General features: G+C 35.6%; 1 long non-coding RNA gene across 1 annotated transcript in view; it reads right to left on the bottom strand.

Moving 5' to 3' along the window:
* The window catches only part of LOC103793377 (uncharacterized), a 384,615-nt gene that overhangs the window by 66,632 nt on the left and 298,640 nt on the right, over positions 1-19,343 (bottom strand). Inside the window, exon 10 of the long non-coding RNA XR_013526722.1 lies at positions 6,702-6,809. This is a non-coding gene — a long non-coding RNA (uncharacterized LOC103793377). The remainder of the gene's footprint in view (positions 1-6,701; positions 6,810-19,343) is intronic.

Genomic DNA, 19,343 nt, shown 5'->3' with positions numbered 1-19,343 from the left:
ACCCAAGGCCATCTAAACAGCATCCAAAGAAGAGGATATTGACCCCCAGGTATTAAATATTCCTATCCCATGGGAAAATATATCCCTGCAGTAGAAAACAGTCTCTCAAATCACTTAGTTGCGGGGGTGGGGGAGAAATCAAAAACCCTTTAAGCTAACCAAATCAGTCCTTTTATTCTGATTGTATAGATATAAAACAATATTATTAAACATACCTGAGAGCTTTTCCTATTACAAAATAATTCATTGGTTATATTGATTTCAAAAGTCAAGGTATATTTCTCATTGTATTTTAATTCATATATTGATCATTCCCTGAAAGATTAATTCATTTTGAAAAAGTTGACCAACCCAGGTTCTGATTTCATAGGCAATAGTGAATACTCCCTTGTGTAGACCCTTTGGTAGTTAGCCAATTATCCTCTCCTGGTAACAAACTTGAACTCATTGCATTTTATTCAACTAAAACTTCAACCCTACGAATTGGCATTTTGTGGTTTGTTTCATTACTGATTTACTAATAGCAAAATATGTCCTTGTTAATGGTTGGTCAAAAACAACTCTTATTTTCCTTTATTTGCTTCTAAAAGATGTGTTGCCTTAGTAATTTAATATGAATTGAGCCAAAAATGTATACATTGAAATGCATTTTCAATTTTAGTATAAAATTTAATGAGAAAATTGTATTTTATTTGATGCCAACTCAATTTACAAAAAGCTTTTCTGGAAAATAAGCATTCCATGAAATAATTAATACAATACATTGACTGGATTTATAATTTTACCTACTTTTCAATTGTAATATAATATTTACAATAAAATACTGGTAGCCAAAATTTGTCTCTTCTATTGACTGTGCTGCTTTACACGCAGATGCGTTACTACTTTTTAGACATCTCCTTTTGGATCATGATCATAGACCTTAGAAGTATGCCACATCTTAAAATGAATAACATCAAACTGAGGACCTCTCCTCTGCCATTGTTTCATGCTGCATTCTACCCATCCCAACTCCCCAACATACACCTGTTCAGTCACTCACACACACACACACACACACACACACACACAGGTTTCTTAGTCTCTGACAATCTACAAAATTACCTCAGATAATAAGCATGTTTTTTAATTTGTGAGCATATACCTCTTCTCCATTCTTGATCTCTGGATGATTAACTGAGTTCGACTGTAATCACAACTGCCTAAACTGTGATATTTCTAGCAACCTCACAAAGCAGCCTGGGCTAAGTGGAGGTGGATGACAATACTGGATAATCATCTCTCAATGCTCTTTTCTAGGAAGAGAATATTTGGAATGGGTGTTAAGCCGGAAATATTAATCTGGAAATGATTGCCGCAGCTCCTTTTCCTTTAAGGGAGCTGGTTAATAGGGATTCTAGCCAAAATTTTCTCAGACACTTTCAAACACACTAAAGGAGTTAATTTTGTATTCCCCAATGATTTTTCTTGAAATAGTTCATTTCCCTTAATCACACCTCACCTCCCAAACCTCTGCCTGTTTTGAATAAGATATTAAAAAGCTAACCAGTAGTGCATAAGAAGTGCATGAGCTCCCTCTTGTGGGTCTTGAAAGTTATTCATGGAACTTGAAGTTCCCACAACTGGGAGTCGGGGTGGGAATTTGTAATTAAGTCTTTGCCTCCAAGAGAAGGCGTAATGTCTTTCTTAGCCCATCTTCACCAACTAACAATTCCTATTTTAAGCTATGCTTATTTGCACCAGCTACTTCTCTGACTCTTCAAATTGATAGATGCATTATTATGTATTAAAAATAAAAGTTCTATTGAAGGTTTATTTACATAGCTTAAACATTAGTAGTTCAACTGCAACAATAAATGTCTGCCATTTCTTGTTTTACTAAATTTACATTTTATAAAGTATATTTTGTATAACATTATTTCATTTAAATTACACAATAACTCTGAAAATGTGCTATTTCATTCTCAGTTTCAGGTTTGGAGTCAGCAGGAAACAAAAATCAACCTGCATCTTCTGGTACCAAATTCGACATTCTTTCCAACCCACCAAACCCTTTCCCTTCCACATTCTCAGTCTTGTAGTGCCTCCCCCCAGGGTGAGATTATTTCTTAAGTTTTAAAGTCGTGGATCACTGTCCTAATGTCTCATTTTTCAAAACTTATATGACAGATATAATATAGCAAAACTTCTTTTAAAACCTGGCTTAGAAGGCAGATATTTTTAATTCTTAAAAGTACAACAGTTAAAACTAGTATCACTCTCTAAAGTGAAAATATTCCTAAACAAAAATTTAAGATAATTTTGATAAGCATGGTACTACATTTGGGAACATGTTTGAAAACAGATTCTCTCAAAAATTGGAAACAGGATTTTCACTCCTATACTCCTTTTTGTTCAAATATGTAAAATAAGCTACCAGATTTTCAGGAAATTAGGTTAAAATCTCATTTATGTAAACAAGGTCATTGACTGAATCTTGATCAAAGGATAAATGATACCTGTTACCCACCAGGAAATGCATTGCAAGACTCATTATAGAGGGCTAAGTGACGTTTACTCATCCCTGATTCCCCAGTCCAACTGATGTATTCCTATAACTAGAAGCCATTATTGAATCTGACAAGGTTATAGGTTATCTGACCTCTCTGAGACTTCGTTTCCTTGCTTGTAAAATTAAGATAAGTGTAGAACTTACCTTATAGAGTTATAGTAAGGATTGAATGACACAATGTATGAAAAGTACTTAACAGTATCCAATATAAATTAAGAAATGAATAAATGTAATTCTCAATAGTACTATCAATGTTATTAATCTTTGAACTCTACACATGCCTCAGTTTTTGCTGTTCGTGTCCCATTCCTGATATCCAAACGTCTTGCCTAATTTTTCACCTCTCCTGGTACACATCTATTTGTCCTGGCCTCTTATTCTTTGTTCTTTCTCTATTGCCTTTTGTCATACACTGTGGCCCTTAATAGTGATGACTTATAGTGCCTCACTGAGCTTCCCTGCCAACCTGATTTCCATTGCCTTAGTCACTGGCCCTGCCACATCCTCCCTAGTGCAGAAGAAACTCCTAATCCCAACTCTACATAGACAAACATACATTGCTTCTTCAACCTTTTTGTCTTGTATAAAATCAAGACAAGGATATGGGTACCAACTCTTGAATTATAGGTCTCTTTTTGATAAACAACCTTTTCCCATACTTTTCTAATATTAGCCATCCAATTTGCAAGTCAGAATAACAGAAAATCAACAAGACAAGATGTCATTTAGTCATTCATTCACTCATTACTTATCTATTTAGGCACATTGAAGACAAAAAAGCCCACTGCAACCAGAGTAAAGATTACTTCCCCACACCAACTACTTTCTTCCTCCTTATCTCCACACGTATGACTCAAAAGAGTATAAACATGTAGAGGAGTGATACATGTAGAGTATTAGAACACTCATGGGATATTGAAAATCACAAAAATGTAAGAGAATGCCATGAACTTGCCTGATACAAAAGAAAAGATCAAACCCCCGGAAGAGGGGGACATAAAGCAGGGACTTTAGAAGTACTAAAATAATTCGTATAAGCTGAGATACAGGAAAATGGGTGTAGGTGGTATGACAAACAAAAAGAAGGCATTTCTGCATTATAAACATTCATTTAGGGATCACGCAGATGTTTGGGCAGTGAGGCCCCACACTCTTTGGCAGTGAATAGAAAGGAATTCACTAGATTAAAACAAACATTGGTGACATTTTTCATGATATTCCCCATTCCATTCTGGTTTGAAGTTATTCACCAGGAATATTGAATAAGGAGCTGCTTAGACATGGTCTCAAAGATATGTGCACACACATTTTCTTTGCAGCATTTTCTACAGTAGCCAATCGATGCAAACCAATGTCCATCAACAAATAAATGGATAAAGAAAATGTGGTATATACATACAATTGAATGTTATTGGCCTTATAAAAGAAGGAAATTCTATTACATACTATGACATAGGTTAACCTTGAGGACATTAGGCTAAATGAAATAGGCCAGTCACAGAATCCAGATACTGTATGATTCCATTTATATGAGGTATTTAAAGGAATCCAGTTCATGGAAACTAAAAGTAGAATAGTAGTTTCCAGGAACTGGAGGGGAGGGAAAAATAAGGAGTTGTTCATAGGGTTCAGAGGTGCAGTTTTATAAAATAAAAAGTTCTGGAGATCTGTTGTGAAACAATGTGAAGATACTTAACACCACTGAACAGCACACTTAAAATGGTGAAGATGGTCAATTTTAGGTTATGAGTTTCTTACCACCATTTTTTGAAAATTGTTGATTGAAACTCTTTCAGCAGTGTGTGTGTGTGTGTGTGTGTGTGTGTGCATGCACACATGCATATTTTCTACTGGCTGAGAGGAGTACATTCCACTAAACAGCCTCCATAACTACCTCAAGTAATAGCAGTCTATCATGACCTTTTAAGGTGGATGATGTAATGACTAGGGAATCCACCCATGGGAATAACCCAGGTGGAAGAAATAAAGGACAATCTCCCCTTTCTCCCTCCATAGAGAACATATAGGTACACCTTACAGACCAAAGATAGCAAGCCTGCTGTCATGTTACAAGGACTAAAAGCAAATTATATATAAGATTGCATTCTCATTCGCTGTAACATGTGAAGTTGATTTATAACTGGCAAAGAGTATTCCTAGTATATTATATTATATTAATCAGGGTCCAAGTTCCATTTTTTTCAGTATGCCAACAAAAAGTCTTTAGCTACCCATCCTCCAAAGTCTCAGTGCCTCCCCGACACCCCGGCACACATATACTTGCTATCCTAAAACATCTCAGGATTCTCTGAAATAAAACTCTATTGCACCATTGTAATTACACTCCTGATAATTTTATAACTTTTGGACATTTAATCTATATAATGGCTGTGTTCACTTTTGTTGACATTCTTGCTATTTTTTCTAATGTCATACATGCCTATATATATTATGAGACATATCCAACTTGCACAACTTTTGTGTTTCTTTTTTAGAAAAGGCAGCAGGCATGAATGTAACTCATTACCAGTATATATCACAGGCTAAAATTTTTGAAAATGGAAAAGTTGTTTTATAAATTTCTACTAGTTAAATTTTTCTGCCTTTCTAAAGCCTCAACTATAGATGCTGGTATTTTCTAACTCTCTTTTGAGACAAATTTCATGTTAGGATTAATCACCTCATAGCAGATGGCAGCTTCACAAATTCTTACAGCCAAGAGGCAGGCACTCTGCTAAGCACTTTACAAACATTATGCTTTTTATTCCTCACAGTAAGCCTGTGAGAAAGGTATTATCATTATTAACCTTAATTTATGAATAAGAAAATTGAGATTAGAGAGATTAAATAGATTACCAATAATCTGGTTTCTCTTTAGATTGTATAAATCTTTCACCTCTTACTAAATAGATTACCCAAAGTTACATAATAAGTAGAAGAGCAAAGATTGTAACTCATTGACCATAAACTTTCTGCTTAGTACAGACTCTTGCAGAAAACTCAGGTTCAATGCATTATTCATTTCACTAAACAAGGCTAAACCTTCTCAGTATATTTCAAAATGTCCTGGTACATTCATCATTTTTTCAGTCATTGCTTTATTCATTCAATAAGCATTGTTCTAGGTACTAGGTACAGCTATCAACATACATCCTACTCTCATGGAACTCATGGTCTAGCCAATATTGAAGGGGCTCTACAATCTGCACTAATGAGAAGAATTCTCACAGAGACAGGGCTTTTTGTCTTTCACAGTAGGATCAGAGAGCAGGTGCAAGACAGAAGGTTTCATGTTGTGTACTATAGAAAAAAGCCATCACTCCTTATGAAGAATAGTGTTTCCTCTTTTCTATTCATGTCAAAGTTTATAGACACAACTTACCTAAGTTACATGAATGGTTACAAATATGTCCTATGATACAGATTTAGTCACGTACAAGTGTGACTTTTTTTTTAAGAAGCATATATTCTGACTCTTCACATATTTTCTTTAGCTATGATTAATATCTTAAAGATCAGTATACTAGGAGTCTAGTTGGTACTCTTCCCCCTAAATTTTTTGCTTTCATTTGCCCATTTATGAGCTCAAAGAAGTTCCTTATCCAACAAATGGGCTTTCACAAAACATGCAATGATAAAAGACAAAGCCAATATCTTGACAAGGTTACAGTCTCCAAGTGAAAAACCCTGAAGGGGAACCACTCAGAAGTTCACAAGTCTTAAAACTTCAGAATTGCCAACTCATCACCTTTCATGCCCCATTAAATACAGACTCAAAAATCCTGGATTTACCCTTGTTTTATTTAATAAGGGTTGATTAGCTTTGCAATTAAGCCATACAGTTTTTAGGCTTTGCTCTGAAAGAATACCCATCTACTTACTGCCACTTAAAAAGTCTTGCTTTCTTTATAATAGCCTTTTTGGTTAGTTTCAATTGGGAAGAACAGACATTATCTCACAGCACCATTTAACACAAACTCAGTCTACAAGTACACTAAGGAATAAGCAATCGTCTCAGCTTGTAGTTAATGAATCAAAGTTTAAGACGACAAATTGGCTCGCTGAGGCAAAAGAGTTAATTAACTTTTAGTCAGAAATATTCATCTTGTTTTCCTGGCATAAACAAGTCTCATAAACTTGGTTTACTTACACAAGTGTTTTTCTTCTCTTCTACATCCCTAGGCATCATCCAGAGTTCTTAATATAGCATGTCAGACTATCTTCATAATTTTCATCCAATTTTTTAACTTTTCAGCTTCTAAGGAAAAGAAAATACATCTCCTTATTAATCTGTGTTCTGCAAACAGTGGGGTACACATTTAAAAAAAAAGAAAAAGGAAAAAGTAAACCTCCAACATTAAATTCTGTAGGCTCCATGACTTCCCAGGCTAATTGAATCAGACTTTCGTGTTTCTTAAAGTAAACACATTAATTTCAGATGTTCAGTTAACTCGATTTGTTTAGCCTGTCAGGTAAGACTGCAGACTAATGTAACAGTGGCTGGCGTGTCCAATTAGCAAAGAAGTTTAATGGCAACCACTCGAGACCCTCTTGCCTCTGATACTTTACAGATGTAACATTTCCTTAAAACAAAATTTTAAATATTAGCTAATAAGAGAGCTATGTTAATGGCTTTGATGAATACATACCTGAATAGTAATTACATTATATACTCCTTAGCCAATTTTCCATAGTGGCCTTTTGCTAATTTTTTCCCCAATTTTCGTGTTTCTTCTAGAGAAAATATTCATACTTTGACTGGCAACAACACCTATTTGTTATCCTCTGTCACTGACTGTGTTTTCTAAAGGAAGACTGTCTGCTACAGTGAATGCTTACATTTAACCTGCTACTGACAATAAATGCTGCTTCAATTTTGTTCTTTGCAATGTTGCCACAAAGTTTACATTTTTCCTAGCTCTGTGCCAGTTTTCTTAAACTTCAAGTCATCATCATTTTATGAGTTGCTTTTTCCAAAAGCAAATTTTAGGTTCAGAAATTAAGTAAGTGTTGGACCAGAAATGGTGCTTATTTTTGAAATGACTCATTTGCGTGTCTGCATGAAAAGTCAGTTTAATGCCTCCCTACATACATTAAGAGACATAGTGTGCTAGAGAAAGCAACCCTCAACTAAAAAATAAATTATGCTCCCACAAAGTTTATTTGTATGTTGTCATATTTTCCTATAAGTTAAACATATTTTAACTTATATAAATATTTGACTTATGTGAGTTAAACATACTTTCCCATAAAACCAATCCGAAAGAAGATTGATATTGTTTAAGTCAATAAACATTTATCTGACTCCTACAACGCACCAGGTGAAGTTCTAAGAGCCAGGAGTACTAAGATGAATAAGACAGGATGCTGTCCTCAATGATTTACAAAATAACAAGACAGAATTTATTTTTATGGGAAATGTATTCCAAGCTTTTCCTTGGGAGTCTGAGCATGTATTGTTTTTCACTCTACTGATGGATACTCATATACTTCTACCTACAACCTTCCTAACACTTGGAACAAAGGCTCTCCAATGTATTATGACAAGTACACGAGGTGTTAAGTGAAACCAAAAGGTACTCGCCCAAGATGGGAGAAAATGAGGGGAATATGATTGGATAGAAAGCTTTTCTGAAGAAGATGATGGATCAGTTGAGTCATGAAGGATGGGTGAAATTTATTATACCACTGAGTCTCAAAAATTGTGATCTTCAGACCATCAGCATCAACATGACCTAAGAACGTGTTAGAAATATAAATTAGGAGGTGGAACAAGATGAAAGAGTAGAAAGCTACACCAGTGGCCCCCTAAACAAGGATATCAAGTTAACAACTATCTACACAGGAAAACACCTTCATAACAACCAAAAATCAGGTGAGCACTCACAGTACCTGGTTTTAACTTCACATCTCAGAAAGAAGCAAGGAAGAGATAGTAAAAACAGCCCTGAATTGTGGATGCTACCCCTCTCCCACCACAGACAGCACAGCATGGTGCAAAGAGCATCTCTGGACACTGGAGGAGGGAGAATTTAGAAACTGAGGCACTGAACTCAGTTCTCTCTTGTTAGAACAGAAAGGAAAAGCAAATCAAACTCAGCAGATGCCCACACGCAGATGGAGCCTTTAAACTACCCCTTGCCAGTGGAGAATTGCTGATCCCAGCAGCCCAAACTTGAGTGCCCACAAACTTCCCCACCAAGGAGCAAAAAGCCTTTTGTCTCTAAGTAAACTTGAAAGGTAGTCTAGGCCATAAGGACAGCAACTTGTAGGTGGGTCCTAGGGCTGAACCAGGCCCAGAGACAATGAACTGAGGGGACATGTGACATACTGAGACACCAGCTGGGACAGCTAAGAGAGTGCTGGCATCACCTCTCCCCAATTCCCAGATCGAACAGCCTATGGGTCCAAAAGAGGCCCTTTTCTTCTATTTATGGAGAGGAGAGGAGACAAAAGGAAAAACTTTGCCTTGCATCTGGATTACCAACTCAGCCACGGCAGGATAGGACACTGGTCACAGTCATGGGATCTCTGTTCCAGACCCTAGCTCTCAGACAATAATTTTAGGCCAGACGATACCTAAGGGGGCCAGAAGGGAAGTGACTGTCTTGAAGGAAATGACCCAGTTATGGAAGCATTCATCACCTGCTAACTGAAGAGCCCTTGAGACCTGAATAACAAGCAGAAATACCCAGGTATAACATCAAAGGTCTTGGTGAGCCTCTGAGACTTGCTGGTTTCAGATGAGACTCTAGGGCTATAGGGAAAACTTCCTTTCCTTATGTTTGAGAAAACCAGAGGGAAAAGTATAGGGGACTTTGTCTTGCACCTTAGGTACTAACATGACCACAAATGGGGTAGAGCACCAACGGGACTCTTAGTGTACTCAATTTCAGGACTTCATTCTTTGATGATATTTCTGGACCTTCCCCAGGCCAGAAAAAAAGCCCACTTCCCTGAAGGGTGAGTCCTAGGTCAGACAGCATTCACCACAAGAATGACTTAAGAGACCTTGGGCGTTAAGGGAACATTGGTGGTAGTCTAGTAGTATCCCTCATGCCAGAGGTGATGATGGCTATGAGGCGAGGCCTTTATGCCTTTGGAAAGGCAAGTGAGTAATGGGAAGAACAGCATCTTATAGTTTGAGTACCAACTCAGCTGTAATACGAGGAATACCAGGTAGACCTCTAAGGTTTTTGACTCTAGTCTCCAACCAACAGATGATACTTCAGGACCCACTCAGGGTCTAGGGGAACTCACTGACCTGAAGGGGAGGACACAGGCCTGGCCAACTTTGCCACTGCCTGATTTTAGAGCCCCAGGGCCTTCAGTAGAGATAGGCAGGAGCCAGGGAGTGGTTACAGCAGGCCTTGGGTGAGACTCAGTGCTGTGGTGGCTTCAGGTCTGACCCAGTGCAATCAAAGATGGTGGTTACAGAGGTGCTTATGTCACTCCATCTCTACTCCAGGCGTCTTAAAACAGAGTGTGTGTCTCAGTATGTTTAGGAGAAAGCAAGGGAAGAGAACAAGAATCTCTGCTTGGTAATCTAGAGAATTCTCCTGGATCTTGTTCAAGACCATCAAGGTGGTACACCTATGAGTCTGCAAGAACTAGTGTTACTGGGCTTGGGTGCCCCCAATGCATATACGGCTTAGATCACAACACCCAAGTCCTTTCAAATATCTGGAAAGTCTTCCCAAGAAGGATGGCTACATATAAGCTTAGACAGTGAAGACCACAATAAATACCTAACTCTTCAGTGCCCAGACACCCAAGAACATCTACTAGCATCAACACCATCCAGCAAAACATGATCTCACTGAATGAACTAAATTAGGCACCAGAGATCAGTCCTAGAGAAACAGAGATCAGTGACCTTTCAGAAAGAGAATTCAAAACAGCAGCATTGAGGAAACTCCAAGAAATTCAAGACAAGATAGAAAGGAAATTCAAGACAACACAGAGAAGAAGTTCAGATTTCTGTTAGATAAAGTTAACAAAGAGACTGAAATAATTAAAAGGAATCAAGAAGAAATTCTGGAGCTGAAAATGCAATTGGCATACTGAGGGATGCATCAGCATCCTTTAATAGCAAAATTCATGAAGCAAAAGAAAGAAATATTAAGCTTGAAAACAGGACTATTTATAAATACACAGAAGAGACAAAAGAAGAAAGAATAAAAAAACAATGAAGAAAGCCTACAGGATCTAGAGAATAGCCTCAAAAGGGCAAATCTAAGAGTTATTGACCTTAAAGAGGAGATAGAGAAAGAAACTAGAGTAGAAAGTTATTTGAAGGAATAAAAATACAGGACTTCCAAAATCTACAGAAAGATATCCATATTCAGGGACAAAAAGGTTATAGAACACCAAGCAGATTTAACCCAAAGAATACTATCTCAGGGTACTTAATAATCCAAACCCCAAAAGTTAAGAATAAAGAAATGATTCTAAAAGCAGCAAGAGAAAAGAAACAAATAACGTAAACTAGGGCCTCAATATGTCTAGCAGTAGATTCTTTAGAGGAAATGTTACAGGGCAGGAGAGAGGGGCATAACACATTTAAAGTGCTGAAGGAAAAAAAAAAGCCTTCTAACCCAGAATTCAGTGAAAATATGTTTCAAACATAAAGGAGAAATGACTTTCCCAGACAAAAGTTGGGGGATTTCATCAATACCAGACCCATTCTAAAAGAAATGTTAAAGGAAATACTTAAATCAAAAATAAATGTAAATTAATGAGGGATAAATTATTCCTCATTAAGATACAAAACTCACTGGTAATAGTACACAGAAAGATACAGAATATTATTACTGTAATTGTGGTGTGTAAACATCTCTTATCCTAAGTAGAAAGACTAAACAATAAACAAATTAAAAGTAATAACTACAACAATTTTTTGAGACATAGTACAATAAGATTTAAATATAAATGTGAAAAATTAAAAAGCGGAAGGATGAAGGTGTAGGATTTTATCACTTCTCATTTTGCTTGTTTGTTTATACAAATAGTTGTTATCAGTTAAAAATAAATTATAAGACAATATTTGCAAACCTCATAGTAACCTCAAATGAAAATACAATAGAGACACACAAAAATGCAAGATATCATATTTTATTTAAAGAGAAAATCACCTTCACTAAAAAGAAGACAGGGAGGAAAGAAAAAAAGGAAGAGAAGACCACAAAATAACCAGAAAACAAATGATAAAAAGGCAGGAGTAAGTCCTACTTATGGATAATAACACTAAATATAATGGACTAAAGTGTCCAGTAAAAAGACAGACTGGCTGAATGAATGAAAAAGCAAGACCCATCTATCTGTTACCCACAAGAAACATACTTCACTTATAAAGGCACACATAAACTGAAAATAAAGAGATGGAAAAAGATATTCTATGCCAATGGAAACAAAAAAAAAGTAAAAATTGCTATACTTACATCACACAAGATCTATTTCAAGACAAGAACTATAAGAAGAGGCAAAGAAGGTAGCTATATAATGATAAAGGGGTCAGTTCAGCAAGAGAATATAACAACTTTAAATATAAATGCACTCAACACTGGAACTAAAGCCAATGCTATTAGAGCTGATGAGAGAGACAGGCCTCAATACAATAATAGCTAGAGATACCAACATCTGACTTTCAACATTGGACAGATCTTCCAGAGAGAAAATCAATAAGCATCACATTTAATCTGCACTGTAAACCAAATGAATCTAATTATTCACAGAATATTTCATCCAATAGCTGCAGAACACACATTTTTTTCCTGAGTACTTAGATCACTCTCAAGGATTAACCATGTATTAGGTAAAAAAACAAGTCTTAAAACATTCAAAAAATTTAAATAATATCAAACATTTCTCTGACCACATGGAATAAAACTAAAAATTAATAACAAGAGGAATTTTGGAAACTATACAAATACATGGGAATTAAACAATATGCTCCTGAACAACCAATAGGTCAATAAAAAAATTAGGAAGGCAATTACAAAATTTATTGAAATAAATAATAATGGAAACACAACATGTCAAAATCTGTGGGATACAGCAAAACTAGTACCAAGAGGGACGTTTATAGCTGTAAGTGCCTACATAAAAATAAAAGGGCAAAAACGTAAATAATCTAACAACACATATTAGGGAACTAGCAAAGTAAGAACAAATAAAATTGACAAATAAAGGAAATGATATGAAAGATTAATGAAACAAAACAAATTGTTTTTTTTAAAAAGTTAAACAAAATTTACCAACCCTTAGCCAGACTAAGGAAAAAAGAGAGAAGATTCAAATAAAATCAGAAATGGAAAAGGAAACATTACAACTCTCATTGCAGAAATTCAAAGGTTCATTAGTGGCCACTATGAACAAATAAATGCCAATAAATTGGGCAATTTAGAAGAAATTGACAAATTATTTGACACATACAACCTACCAAGATTGAATCAGGAAGAAATCGAAAACCTGAATAGATCAGTAACAAGATTGAAGACATCAGAAAAAGTCTTCTAGTAAAGAAAAGCCCAGGACCTGAAGTCTTCACTGCTGAATTTTACCAAACATTTAAAGATGAACTAATACCAATCCTACTTGAATTATTCTGAAAAATAGGGGAGGAAGGGTACTTAAAAACTCACTCTACCAGGCAAGTATTACTCTGAAACAAAAACCAGACAAAGATACATTTAAAAAAAATACAGGCCAACCTTTCTGATAAATATTGATGCAAAAATTGTCAACAAAATACTGGCAAACAAAATTCAACAATTCATTAGAAAGATCATTTATTATGACCAAGTGGGAATTATCCCTGGGATCCAAGGATGGTTCAATACATGTAAATCAATCAACATGATGCATCATACCAACAGAATGAATAATATAATTATATGATTATTTCAATTCATACAGAACAAAATTGAATAAAATTTAACATTTCTTTATCATAAAAACCCTCAAAAAACTGGGGATAGAAGAAATGTACCTCAACTTAATAAAAGCCACATGTGACAGACCCACAGCTAATACTGAATGGGGAAAATATAAAAGCCTTTCTTCCAAAATCTGGAACACAAAAAGGATGCCCAGTTTCAATACTGTTATTCAACATAGTACTGGAATTCCTAGCAAGAACAATCAGACAAGAGATAGATATTAAGGGCATTATCCTTGTCTGCTGATGATATGATCTCATATTTGGAACAACCTAAAGACTCCACAAGAAAACTATTAGAAGTGAAATTCAGTAAACTTACAAGATATAAAATTAACACACAGAAATTGTAGCATTTTTATACATCAGTTGTGAACAATCTGAAAAAAGAATTAAAAAGTAATCCCGCTTACAATAGCTACACATAAAATTAAATAGCTAGTAATTAGCCAAAGAAGTAAAAGGTATCTATAATAAAAACTATAAAACACTGATTAAATAAGTTGAAGAAGACACCAAAAATGAAAAAATGTTGCAGGTTCATGGATTGAAAGAACATCATTAAAATGTCCGTACCACCCAAAGTAACATACAGATTCAATGCAATCTCTATCCAATTACCAGACATTCTTTGTAGAAATAGAAAAAACAATCCTAAAATTTGTATGGAGCCACAAAAGACACAGAATTGCCATGCTGTCATGAGCAAAAATAACAAAACTGGAGGAATCATACTACCTAACTTCAAATCATACTATAGAAGTATAGTAACTAAAACAGCATGGTACTGGCATAAAAACAGACACATAGACCAATGGAGCAGAATAGGGAACCTAGAAACAAATTCACACGACTATAGGTAACTCATTTTCGACAAAGGTGGCAATAACTTACACAGGAGAAGAGAGAGTCTCTTCAATATATATTATTGGGAAACTGGATATCCATCTAATTTTGCATATCCATCCATATGCAAAAGAATAAAACAAGGCCCCTATCTTTTCCCATATAGAAAAATCAAAAAATGGATTAAAGACTTAAATCTAAGACATTAAATTATAAAAGTAATACAAGAAAACGTTGAAGAAAATCTTTAGGACACTGGTCTGGGCAAAGATTTCTTCAGCAATACCCCACAAACTCAAGCAACCAAAACACACATGGACAAATGGGATCACATCAAGTTAAAAAGCTTTTGCACAGCAAAAAACACAATCAAGAAAATGAAGAGATAACCCACAGAATGGGAAAAAATATTTGCAAACTACCCCTCTGACAAGGGATTAATAGCCAGAATATATAAGGAGCTAAATCAACTATATAGGAAAAAAAAACTGAGAATCTGATTAAGGAGTGAGCAAAATATTTAAATAGACATGTCTCAAAAGAAGACATACAAATGGCAATCAGTTATATGAAAAGGTGCTCAATATCACTGATCATCAGAGAAATGCAAATTAAAACTATAATGAGATATCATCTCACTCCAGTTAAAATGGCTTATATTCAAAAGACGGGCAATAACAAATGCTGGTGAGGATGTGGAAAAAGGAAACCCTTGTACACTATTGGTGGAAATGTAAATTAGTTCAACCACTCTGGAGAACAGTTTGGAGGCTGCTTAAGAAACTAAAAATTGTGCTTCCATATGATCTAGGAATCCTACTCCTGGGTATATACCCAAAAGAAAGGAAATCATTATATCAAATAGTTATCTGCACTCCTATATTTGTTGCAGCGCTGTTAAAATAACTAAGATTTGGAAGCAACCTAAGTGTCCATTAACAGATGAATGCATAAAGAAAATGTGGTACATATGCCCAATGGACTCCTATTTAGCCACCAAAAAAGAATGAGATCTAGTCATTTGCAACAACATTGAAGGAACAATATTGTAAATAATTATGTTAAGTGAAATAAGCAAGGCACAGAAAGATGAACATTGCCTGTTCTCACTTATTGTAAGATCTAAAAATCAAATCAATTGAACTCATGGACGCAGAGCATAGAAGGATAGTTACCAGAGGCTGGAAAGGTAATGGAGGGTTGGGTGGGAGATGAAGATAGTTAATTGGTACAACAAAAGTAGAAATACTGAATAAGATCTCCTGTTTAATAACACGATAGAGTGACTATAGTCGATAACTTAATTGTACATTTTAAAATTACTTAGAGTATAACTACACAGTTTGTAACTCAAATAAATGCTTGAAGGAATGGATACCCCATTATTCATGATGTGATTATTTTACATTGCATGCCTGTATCAAAACATTTTATGTATCTCATAAATAGATACACCTACAGTGTACCTACAAAAGTATTTTAAAACAATGTTTAAAAATTAGTGAAAATGTTTAAAAAATAAAAGTTACACCAAAGGAAAGAAAGAAGTATAAACTTTTAGGCCCAGTCTTACAGCTACCGAATCAGAAGCTCTGAGGGCAAGAGTAAGCAATTTGAGTTTTAACAAACTCTCAAGACAATTGTAATTCTGATGCACACTAAGGTTTGAAAACCACTGTATAGGTCAGGTTTTAAGCAATAAAGCATGAGGAAGGGCTGATGAATTTTCAGGGAGTGAATTAAGTTATCAACCACTTAGGATAGTTGTAGTAGATATTCCAGTCGCTCTGAGTTATTGGTTGTTAACAGTTCACAACTGCACTCTGCTCCTGAGTCTTGTTCTCAGCTTATGAGAGGTGGCTTACCTAAGAATGCCTGGGAAGCTATGCCTTTTTCAAAAATAATCCACAGCCAATGGCTGAATGATATGGAGAAATAAAAGGCTAGTCTGATTACTTAAGATAGAAAAACTTCATGGTATGCTTCATGCTCCAGAGCTCCCCACAGGGTCAGCTGAACACACATGTTTGCCTGATGTCTTTCTCTGTTCTTTCCTACTTCTCTCAATTCTTTCCAGGTTTCTCCTAAGAGCACTCCCTCAATAAATTACTGGCACAGGCTGTGTTTAGGGAACGGCAACCAAAGACAGTATTACATAGTAAGAGAATGCATGGGGAACTGCAGGTTTGCATTGATAGAGCAGAAAGTATAAGTAAGGGAGTGGTGAGAGAGGAGGATAGGAGAAGCCAGTCTATAAGGTACTTTGGGAAACAAAACAACGCATAAAATCAAGATACACACACATATACAGATTGAACTTCAATACAATATAAAGTATTCACATAGGTGGGGAGAAGGGAAATTTCTCAGACTGCCGTCTTGCATTGCCAGGAAAATATATTTTCAATTTACAATAAACAATAATTTCCATTATATTTCTCACCATACACCAGAAAAAAAGGAGACTCCAAACCCAAGCCACAGGTCAGGAGCTGTGTGCTCCTTTGCAGAGAAAGATAGATATTCTTGGAGATAAGGAAGGGAAAGAAAGACTGGCAAGGTGAGGAACTGGAACAAGCTACCAAGTGACAGAGAATTGTCAGGAAATACATGCTGCAAAGAGGAGAAATCATAGAAGACAAAGGAAGGACCTTCAATAAAGGTCAGCCATGGGCTTCCGTTCTTCCTTCTCTATCTTCATCCTCTTCTTTTTGTGAATCTGGGGGCTCCTGCTAATGCAAACTACTAAGGCCACATTAAGGCATTTGATGGCCATGTAATTTTTCTTCTAAAAGCTTCTGCTTTTCTTTCCACTTGTGATAATTTATTTTATGTGTCAATTTGAATGGGTTAAAGGGATGTCCCGACAACTGGTAAAACATTATTTCCAGGTGTGTCTCTAAGGATTAGTATGTCTAAGAGATTCGCATTTCAATCAATAGACTGAGTGAAGAAGATCCTCTCTCCAATGTGGATGAGCATTATCCAATCCCCTAAGGATACAGAGAGAACAAAAAGATGAAGGAATCCAAATTATATTCTCCTTCAATTGGGACATCTATCTTCTCCTGCCATCTGATATAGGAATGCCTTGTTCTTGGAATTTTGGGCTCATGCTGACTTATTCTACAGCCTTTCCTGGTTCTCCAGCAGATGGCATATTGTAGGATTTCTCAGCCTTCATCATCATATTGGCCAATTCTCATAATATATCTTCTCATATGAATGTATGTATGCTATTAGTTCTGTTTCTCTAGATAACCCAAACTAACACAATTCTCCATTGGTAGGTTATCCAGAGAAACAGATTGCTTTTATCTGGATCAAAGCAATGATGGCTTCTAATCAGGATCTCTTTCCAATTTGTTCAAATGAAGTGTGGGAATCCAGTCCATCAAGCTTATTCCCTTTTTCTGGTGTTCAAATAAGCACATATAACTTTTGAAAATATTTTGGATATTTTTTCCTGTTAACACAATATAAAAATAGACCAGGGAAAAGTACTCAATTTGAATGTGTCTCCACCACCAGCTCCAGTAAAGAGAGGGACTTTTTTCCCACTACGCTAGATCCTAAAAATATAAATGATTGAAGACTCTACAGCTATCATACTGCCACATATAGATAAAATGGGTTTCCAGAGACTATACAAGGATTCTGAGAATAATGGTAGGACTGAAAGTAAAACATTTGTTTATTTCAGAATTCAGCAGTGTCTGAAACAAAGTCTACCCTGAATTTTTTCAGTGTGAAACGTGAAATTCTCATTTTTGCTTTAAACCACTTTGAAACTGTGTTTCTCTCATTTTTCAACAGAGACACCTAGCTAATATAAAATACCATATCTTTTTCAGAAAGTAAATATTTATTAGAATCTCACCTTCTCTAGGCTTTCCTCTTTTGCTGGACCTTTAAATATCTTTACCATCTTCCTTTTATTCATTTACAGTATTGCCAAAAATATATCCCAGTGAATATTAGTTTGGGGTGTTGACCATAGAAAATACAAAAGATTAGAGAGGCTCTATGACCAAACAGATTCGGAAGTTACTATCTTCTTCCACAAACAAACAGATTCGGAAGTTACTATCTTCCACAAACAAACAGATTCGGAAGTTACTATCTTCCACAAACAAACAGATTCGGAAGTTACTATCTTCCACAAACAGATTCGGAAGTTACTATCTTCCACAAACTTTAACCAGTTTTTTTTTTTTAACTGCAGGACTTCTCAGAGACTTTAACTTGTGTTTTACAAGCTAAATCTCTAGGAAAGAGTACTACTAGGCCTAACTGTCCCAATTTGTTTGGCTTTGAAAATCTTATTTTTGTTGAGAAACCATGAGACAAGATTATATGTAGTAATTTCAGAAAACTGAGATTTAAATAGAATTCTAGACTTTTATTATTTCAAATTGTTTAGGACTTAGGGGCCTTTTGACTCTACCATATAGGCCTTTTGGCCATTCTATCTAGTGAAACCCAGAAGAGCTCTATGGGAGAGTTTGTTTGGAGACCAGGGTGAAGGAGAATGCTCAACATAGGAGCAGTGTAAATAATTGTCCTTTCCCCTGTGCCAGCATGGAAAAAGATTTCATCTTTGGGCAGATTGTAGGTCTCTATTGTATCATGGTCATTTTAATTTTTATCACTGCATGTGGTGCCCATTTGTTAAATTTAAGGTAACATATCTATGAAAATATCTGAAACACATTTATTAACTTAAAAAAAACATACTCAGAACATGAAAAGTACTATGCCAATTAATTATCTTGAATACATCTGAGCAGAACAGATTTTAGAAAGTCACTTATAAGGTTTTGGCTGTATTTCCTGAAATGTTTTTGATGGGATTTTAATGTTTTAAAAGTCTGACAGCTGCTCCTGAAAATGGAATACTGTTTGTCAGCAAGCTACAGCTAACTCATTTTGATAAACAGGTAATCTGTTCCCTTAGAAAACAGTCAAAAGCATTTACTGACATTTGAGTAGAAAGGAAACACAGGC

Source organism: Callithrix jacchus, chromosome 1 (assembly GCF_049354715.1).
Source record: "Callithrix jacchus isolate 240 chromosome 1, calJac240_pri, whole genome shotgun sequence".
Classification (NCBI taxonomy): Eukaryota; Metazoa; Chordata; class Mammalia; order Primates; family Cebidae; genus Callithrix; species Callithrix jacchus.
This window is presented reverse-complemented; position numbering and strand designations above follow the sequence as displayed.